The following is a 10,008-nucleotide window of genomic DNA, read 5'->3' on the forward strand; positions in this document are numbered from 1 at the left end:
CCCCCTGAAAACCCCTCTAAATCCGCCTCTGCCTGTAATTTTTTACAAAAATTCATCCTACAACAGTTTACATACTTTCAACCAAGCTCTAAATGCCCGCGATTTCGCGGGTGTGTTCTAGTATATATATATATATATACACAAGTCTAAATTGAAAACAACGTTCAAACCTATGATTGCGTTGGATAAAAACCGCAATTTTTATACGTGTGCATGCAAAACAAATTTCTTATTAGAGGGGTCTAAATACAGCACAAACAACATATATACATATATAAGTAAAAAATCATTAATATCTGATTGAGAACGTTTTGCGGGAAAATATGAAAATATGAATGCCTACTCAAATCCAATCTATTAGAAAAATCGAATTATACAGAAGAGTGTCCACCATGCACTTGCACTGCACTATTATTAATATAGTAGAATAGAATGATATACAAATGGATGAAAATTATATATACATGTAACTATAATATACAAATATTAATATAATATATAACAACAAACCAGAGTATACTGATTTGTATCACTACAATATAATAGTTATTACGGTGAGGTTGAATTCCCTGTCATTTATTTATCATCCACGCACAAACTAGTCGTAACAAATTTGTCCAATGTTCGTCCTCTTCTGAAATTTTTTGACCAATAATTATGGGAAGCACTTGACACAAAGTGAATAGCAGAGACGAGGATTGTTTTACACTTGTACAGTTTTCGATATCACCCTTGTCAAAAGTTGCTTCAGGTTTATTCCTTTGATGTAGATAAGAATAACAAAATGTTTTGACTTTTTCATTTAACCACTTTAATGTAAACATATTTTTTGAGTAAACTAGATGGTATAAGACGCATGACAATTCTTTTGGTAAAATGCCCTCTTAGAAAACGTGCATCGGATCTTGGACAAGCCCAGAAGTTATTGAAAAATTTGTCAGTTTCATTAAACTACTTCTCCCGTTTATCCCCCACATCTTACTCCAGTATTTTCGGGTACCTTTGGATACTTGATCAAGAAAATCACATTGTTCATTCACCTCACTTTCAAGTACTGTAAATTCAGAAATTATTGCGTGCATTTATTATTGCGATTTTGTCATTTTAGACTAAAATGCGATTTTAACTTTTGCGATATTGAGAAAAATCATGTTTAATTCATATAAAAAATTTCAAAATGCGAGTTTACATTATTGCGATTATAACCCTGTCGCATTTTTCGCAATAATAAAAACATCGCAATAATTTCTGAATTTACATTTTTTTTTCTGAAACAAGTGTTTGTGACCATCCACAAGAACTTGCGGTCATCCGATGTTCAGTACTTCAGTACTTTGATTTTATTAGTTCTAAAAGGCTTTGAACTAGCTGTCAGTAACTCCGAATACTCTCAGATCTCTACTGTATGTCTTCTTAGGGATTTATAAATACCCTGCCACGTCCAGTCTGTGTTTTTGTTAGGTGTTTTTCTGTTTGCATCGATCGAATAATTTAAGCCCTTTTCTTTCAACTAAGTTTTATCATTTTTTTTATGTTTTACTGTTACACTACTGTCCCAGGTTAGGTGGAGGGTTGGCGCCTTCAAACATGTTTACCCCCCCCCCCCCCCCCCCCCTTTTCAACACACACACACACTCACATTCTAAATGTAAATGTCCCAAGTCAGGAGCCTGTAGTTCAGTGGTTGTCGTTGGTTCATATCTGTCATATTTGTTTTTCTGTAATTGTTTCGTTATAAATTAGGCCAATAGTTTTCTCAATTGAATTGTTTTATATTTTTATATGTCGGGGCCTTTTTATAGCCGACTATATGGTATGGGTTTTTCTCCTTGTTGAAAGCCGAACAGTTGCCTATAATTGATTACAATGTATATCCACTTCATTTAAACTTTGGTGGATTGTTGTCTCATTGGCAATCATACCACATCTCCTTATTTTTCTATGGAACAATACAGTTTTACGACAAATCCTTTCAAAAATGAACATAATTAGATGGCAATAACAAAATCACTTGGTAACCTTCTACTGTCTTATAGTTACCAGACAGAAGATCACAAGACATGTTGACCAGTGAAATGACCACAACACTTATTGACAAGTGATATTACCGCAAGACTTATTGACCAGTTAAATGACCCTAAGACAAATGACCAGAGAGATGACCGCAAGATATATTGACCAGTGAAATAATGATAAGATATATTGACAAGTAAGATGACTGCAAGATATATTGACCAGTTAGATGACCGTAAGATATATATATATTGATCAGTGATATGACGGCAAGGCATTTTATTTTTGGAAAGGCGAATAAAATGTTTTTAACCAATCAGCTGCTTCAAATCAATAAGTATACTGATTATGTTGTTTGCAGTGTTAATGGGGTATCCAAACACTTTGACTAAAATAGACTTTGGCACGTTTAATTTTCTTAAAATTTTGACAAAATATTTAATTTGACCTGGGAAAAAAAATTAACCACACACTTTACAGGAATAACTTCATTAGATATATATAGCAATTTGACAAACACTAATATTGTTCATTGTGAAGCTTAATTTCCCTTTACTAATAGACGGTGATTAAAACGTTCAGCTGATTTCTAAAGAGTTAACTCCTTTAGGTGTTCTGCTCGTCCTTAATACTGTGAAAAAATTGGGATAAACATTTGACAAAATTCAAAATGGTAGTAAAAGTTATACACACCTCCAATTTTAATATTAAAAACCATTTTGTTACAAATATAGATTAAAACATATTTTAAGATTTCGAAATCGCACTTTAAATGTATGATACTTTTTTCACTGTGACGATACGTGTTTCTGAAGTTAACTCCATTAGTTAGACACGAACACATCATGTAAGGGGAAAACTGAATAGCCAGATTGTTTAAAGGTAATATTTGTCTTATGGAGTTTGAGCTCAATTTTAATTAAATGAATAATGAATAAACAATTAATGGGCAAATGTATCGTTTATACCGAAGTTCTAGCTACTTGGGAATTGCCTTGCCGTCATCTCACTGATCAATGTATATTTATTTTAACTGTATGTAAATCCCACAGCAGCGATATCGACCCTGTCAAATAAATAACCAATACATTTAAAACTGGTACCTGACCATTATTTAGAGGTTAGCAAAAAGGAAATGACGTTTTGAACTTCCGGTGATAACTTTAATCAAGATTTATATGTTATCTTAATACATTTGAACATCAATTAACTGAATGGAATTTTTAATAGAAAAGGATAGAGTAGTCAATACTTCATCAATTTAGCCAATTTGAGTAGATCAACTTTAAAATTCGAAAATCGGTATATCGTATTGAGTTTCATGTTAGTTTAAACACAACTGCTCAGTTTCCATTATAGAAGTTTTAAAATTTTCTCCAGCTCAAAATAGATTTTTGTTACTTAATATCATTTTTACGTAGTGTTGTCTTGATCATACATTCAGGTAATTAAGTTTGGTTATCACCCCTAGATCATACATTCAGGTAAATAAGTTTGGTTCTCAACCGTAGATCATACTTTCAGGTAAATAAGTTTGGTCCTCAATCGTAGATCATACACACGGGTAAATACGTTTGGTTCTCAACCGTGGTTCATGCATTCAGGTTAATAAACCGTAGATTTTACATGCAGGTAAATAAGTGTGCTTCTCAACCGTAAATCATACATTCAGGTAAATAAATCGTAGATCATACATTCAGGTAAATAAGTTTGGTTCCTTTAGAAGACACCAAAAGGAACTGAGGACAAGGGACTCTTAAAATATTTATTTAAATAATGTGTATTGTTTTTTTTTTTTTTTTTTTTTTTTTTTTGTGTGTTTTGTCATTTGCTATAGTTGTAGTATATTATGACAATAAAGATTTGAAACTCACATATTACGAGGAAAACCAGGTAAAGAGGTTTACTGAATTATTTTCAAATCTTTAATGACATTTCCGTTACCCCTAGTAGTGGGACTCGGAAAGCTCGAGCAGTGCGCATTGTAATTTGTATCCTACGTTCAATCCCGGAGTATACAAATTGGACCGTCACCTTCTCCTCTTGCAATTATGTTACACAATTTGGTTGAAAGGGATCCTTGAGGCATTATTAGTTTACCAATGTTTAAATCTTACTAATCAATTAAGAAGATACAAGTCTAAATAGCAAGTAAAAGGAGCAGGATCGGGTGCGTCGACAGGATAGGCGTTTCCTGCATCAGCCGCCCTAATACGAATCCACAGTCAAAATAACACCATCGGTAATTTATAGACCAGATAACTATTCTACTAGACCGCGAATAAAGATGCGTGTCTCTGTATTGTAAAAAATGGGTCAAAATATGAATCTAAATAGTGTCGAGATTGCAAAAAATGTAAGATCATTAGCTACGAGTTTATAAAAAAAAAAAAAACATGATTTTTTTTTCAATCATTAATGAAAGTAAAAAAGTGAAATAATAATTCGCTTCCGTGTACCTAAAAATAGATATTCCAAGGCAAAGTCATTGACGAAGGTTTATGACGTCATGTAAATTCCCGTTTTTTTCTTTTTCTTCTTGTGTTGGTGTATTTTTTCTCTTTTTCTTGTTTTCGGTGTATTTTTTTAGAAAACTTTATTGAATATTTCAACACATATATATATAATCGGTGCAATTTGGGAGGAAAATTTAATGTTATTTTTATTATTTTGTTGTGTACAGAAAACATAAAACAATTATTTTTTTTTCACTCAAATTGTACCGATTGTAAGCTTGTGATTTTGCTTCTTTTAGTTGCTATATATTACATTACCGAGTACCAGGATATCCTACCACACAGTAGGTAACCTGTCGAAAAATAAACTCTGGAGTCAAACATCGGTAATATGAAAATAGTCTATTCATCACAGATACAGATAATCATATATAAATGTAAAAATTAGAAACAATAAATTTAAATAGTGTATATATTTTTGAATTTTGAATGTGGAAATACAAACTGAATCAATTCACTAAATTTAATATCTAAGACAGTTTATGTAAAAAAAAGTCAGGATAAACTAATAAAAAAAAGGCAGGACCGTATAGAGTGAAAAATAAAAAGGCAGAACAGAAATTATAACAAAAAAAAAATGCAAGACAAAACTTTTCATCCTACCACCCCCCCCCCCCCCCCCCCCCCCCCCCCTCTTCCCTCATAAAAATCAAATGGTAGCTCCCTAACAAGTTAATCGTGTTTAACTAATAATTATAATAACAAACATGAATTATTATACCATTAACACATGCACAATTAAGCTGATTCGGTCCTCAGATATTATGACTGCCTAAAAAATACATAACAGTTAACGAATTTTCTAAATCGTGAAATTGAATTATAATAAAATCTGTGATAACGATTTTAATCCAAAATAACGGTTCACAAAAATCTGTGATTACCAATTCAACAAATTCGTTATAACGAATTTAATCCGTTATCACGAATTACATAAAAAAAATGTGATAGCAAATTACACACATTCATGATAACGAATTAAATCCATTATACAATTCGTTATCACGTTTTTAATCAGTTATCACGAATTACAAAAAAATTGTGACAACGAATTTAATCCGTTAATGCGAATTACAAAAACTGTTATGACTAATTTCATATATTTGTGATTACGAATTTAATCTGTGATAACAAATTCTTTAATTCGTGATAACGATTAAAATCCGTGATATCGAATTCAATTATATTTTTCTGAGTTCCTAAATGGGTTTCCGTAGATGCTGAACACTAGAACTGATGATAAATACAATTAAGTTATCTATGATGATAAAGAAGACTAAGATACTGAAATCCAATCAGTCAATTAAAAGTAAAAACTTACTTACCGTTATGTTGTCCGTTGCGCAAGTTTTTTTCGGATTAAACTTAATATTCCTCCAGTTTTTAATTTCTTCAAAGTAATACAATTAGTATCAGAAAAACAATGTTTATTCGGTGTATACCTAATATTCCTCCAGTTTTAAATTTCAATAAAACAATGCAATTAATATCTGAAAAACAATGTTATCTTTAGAATAAGAAGTTTATATCCGTAATAGCGCCAAACAACCAATGAGGAAAGCAAAACTAAAAATACGCCTTTAACTTCTACTAAAGTACACAGATTACAGTTCAATATTTATCTGATGGTTTATATTGATCATGTTCCCTTATTATTGGAAACATATCATCAACTCAACTACATATTTATTGGGTTATATAATGTTTGTTCCAGTAATCATTATCTAATTTAAAATCTCCGATATGGATTCCGCCTGAAATTCTATTGTCTGTAATTCAAAGCTGCATGTTTATTGTCTTTTAGTTTTTCACAAAATAAAGTTTTATTTAACCTTACTTTTTATGCCTTTTTTTTGGGGGGGGGGGGGGAGGGGTCAACATTTTCAACATGTGGTATTGTCTGTTAGTTTTCTCAAAATAAAGATTGTTTAACTATTCTTTTCTTTTTCTTTCTTTTTTTTTTTGGGGGGGGGTCAACATCTTTAATTATATGTGATGCGTCATGCAACTGAACTCAGTTTCAGAGGAGTCCGAGTCCGATGTCAGAATAGGAAACAAAAGAAAATAAACAAAATGACAATAATACGTAAATAAAAACAGACTACTACATTGTAGCAGTTACTGACATGCCATTCATTTGTTATGGATAGCACGTGCAGTCATAACTGCTGTATATTATATGGAAATAATTACATTACATGAGGGTGTGGATGGGGTTTACAATAGAGAATAATGGGCAAAATATACAAAGAATAGAAAAAAGTTGACAAAAAAAATAAAGAATAGAGAATAATAAGGTGCTAAAATATAAAGAATAGAGAATAATAAGGTGCTAAAATATAAAGAATAGAGAAGAAATTAAGGTGGTGGTCAATTACACCACAAACATTCACATGTACGTTCTGGTTCTATAAAAATGAGGTGGTGGTCAAGTACACCGCAAAAATTACGTTCTTATTAAGATATTACACGCTTTAATCTAATGAAGTCAATTAATGATAAAGAAATTTACTTTCTGATGATAAATATAGAAAAAAAAGAATATGGGGTATTATTGCCAATGAGACAACTATCCACTAAATGACGTATAGTTTATAGGTCACCTTCAACATTCAGCAAAACCTATAAAGTCTTGTCTGGTCATGCATTGCTTTCACGATCAAAATAACGCGTTGCCTGATCTTTCACGATCAATTTTGATTAAAAATCAACAAAATTTTTCTTTTAAAAAATACTCCTGACCTTTTCAAAGAAAACATCACTTCCATTTCATTGTACTATCTGAAGATTTAGTTTCAAACATTGACTTGGATGGAGAGTTGTCTCATTGGCACTCATACCACATTTTCTTATATCTATATCATGATTTATTGGAATGTTACCATTGTAGATCCAAAATGTGGTTTTTCTTAAGTGATTCGCATAATGGAGTGATCGAGTCGCCTTTGATTTTTATTCAAAAGAACTGCATTTCTTCTTAATCTTAGTGCAAAGTATTATCAAGTAAGTTGAAGCATTTTGACAGACACATGTCTTTTTTTCTGATTTTTTCTGCCAGTTGAAACTACAATGGACATTTTCACAGATTTTTCAGTTGAATTCTATTTAATTTATTTCACGATCCGATACCAGATCTTTCATGATCCGATTACAATGCTTGGCCATCGTTACTTATTCTTTCACGATAAATTTTCTCGATATACCGAATGATAGCCATGAAGAATTGAATGTGTGCGCACGATCAACGCTTTTACAACCCTATGAAATTATAAAAAGAAGCATTCAATTCTTAAGTAAATATGATATTGGAGTATTTGCAATTGTTGTCAGCCAATCAAAATTACTGATTCTAATGAAACATACATGTACATTAATTCTTTACCTATGACGATTAGAAACTCGGAAGAGTCATGAAATTTTAAAGGAGAATTAAGATCTATCAACCAATGTTCTGCTTGTAAAGTCGATTAAACAAATCAAGAAATTTCTGAATTATTTACTTGTTTGTTTTCGTTTTAATTTAGCAAACATAGGATCGTATGTACATTTCATTTAAGTTCATCAAAACGTTGTAATTACGAATATACATGAGGGTCCACAGAACAGAACCAATACTAAAGACAAATAAGCCAAAAGATAAAGAATAAAGAAAAATAAGCAAAAACATATATAATACAGAATAATAATGTGGTGTTAAAATTCAAAGAAAATAGATTAATGGATTGTTGTGACATAAAGAATAGACAATAATGGGTAAACATATAAAGAATAGAGAATAATGACATAAACAGTTGAAGAATGCATGTGACGTCCATTTTCACTGAACTAGTACACAATTTTATTTAGGGGCCAGCTGAGGACCATCTCCGGGTGGGGGATTTTGTCGCTGCGTTGAATACCCATTGGTGGCCTTCGGCTGTTGTCTGCTCTTTGGTCGGGTTGTTGTCTCTTTGACATATTCCCCATTTCAATTCTCAATTTCATTTAGAAATGGAGCCCGCACCCAGATCCTCGTATATTAAATTTGGAAAGTAGCAAGGATTAATGCATTTGGATTTCTATGTTTGTGTATGCTGAACAAGGTAAAACTAAAATTATAGTAGATTCGATTCATCAAATAAACAAAAGGCTTACAACTTATCCAATTGAATTGAAGGCTAGTTGCCAATGAGACAGAAACGCAACGAAAAAAAAAAAAAAACCAACAAAACACTTTTCTAATGTAGTTAATTAATTGAGATTTTTTTAATCTAAAAAAAAATTCTACACTCGTCTTTAATGCATACTATATTAGCATTTTTGTGTAATATACCCGGACATATACAATATATGTACATTGTCGGAAAATATAAATTTCATATTTTATATCCGACAATGTACATACATTGTTTTTATCCTGAAATTCACACCCTGCACTTTGAGGTTTGGTTGTCTCTGATTTTTTCGACATAGTTTAAACGCGGACCGCGAAGAGAATCCCAAAATGAACTGTTATCCAAAAAGAAATAGTCACATAACCGTTTGCTCAACATGGAAGCGGAGTAACAGGAGACTAAAGCAAAACATTATTTGTGTACATGTTATTTGTACTATAATAGTTGGCTTATTGCAGGATAAAATCTACTCCTTACAAAGTAGACAGGGAACAATAACCAGTTATTTTTTTGTGGTTGGATCTGACCAGAAATCAAACCAACGACTTCAAGCACACAAGGCAAGCATGATATTATCAACTGAATATAAAAATAAAAAGATGTGGTATGATTGCCATTGAAGCAATGTCCACCAGAGACCAAAGGACGTAAAAGTAAGCAACTTCTGAAGGCGGTTTTAGTCATATTATTTGAATGTTTCAACTATTTTTATTTTCGTATTGAAATTCTGTCAACAAATTTATTGAGTGTTAATTATGGGTTTTCATATTAATCCTGTTTGGCGAGACTCGTCGTAATGGTAATGGGCTTTCATATTAATCTTGTTTGCCGAGACTCGTCGTAATGGTAATGGGTTTTCATGTTAATCATGTTTGACGAGATTTATCGTAATGGTAATGGGTTTTCATATTAATCCTCTTTGACGAGACTCGTCGTAATGGTGATGGGTTTTCATATTAATCCTGTTTGGCGAGACTCGTCGTAATGGTAATGGGTTTTCATATTAATCCTGTTTTGCGAGACTCGTCGTAATAGTAATGGGTTTTCATATAAATCCTGTTTGCCGAGCCTCATCATTTTTATGGGTTGTCTTATGAATCCTGTTTGGCGAGAATCATTTTCTTGGTTTTAATGTGTACATGTTTTGTCATGGGAATCCTGTTTGTCGAGACTCATTTTCTTGGTTTTAATGTATTAATTGGTAGTATTTTGAATCCTGTTTGGCGAGACTTATCTTCTTGGTTTAAATGTATTAACTAGATTTCATATTAATCATGGATGGCACGACTCGTCGTCTTGGATTTAATGTGGTAGTTGGTTGTCAT

The 10,008-nt window shown here is 31.9% G+C and overlaps 1 protein-coding gene across 1 annotated transcript in view; it reads right to left on the minus strand.

The window, feature by feature from the left end:
- The window catches only part of LOC127732535 (spore coat protein SP96-like), a 54,693-nt gene extending 48,595 nt beyond the window's left edge, over positions 1-6,098 (minus strand). The window contains exon 1 of the mRNA XM_052241585.1: positions 5,855-6,098. The gene's annotated coding sequence lies outside the window, so the exon portion shown is untranslated. The remainder of the gene's footprint in view (positions 1-5,854) is intronic.
- Positions 6,099-10,008: the final 3,910 nt, after the last annotated feature.

Source organism: Mytilus californianus, unplaced genomic scaffold, assembly GCF_021869535.1.
Source record: "Mytilus californianus isolate M0D057914Y unplaced genomic scaffold, xbMytCali1.0.p SCAF_25, whole genome shotgun sequence".
Taxonomy (NCBI): Eukaryota; Metazoa; Mollusca; class Bivalvia; order Mytilida; family Mytilidae; genus Mytilus; species Mytilus californianus.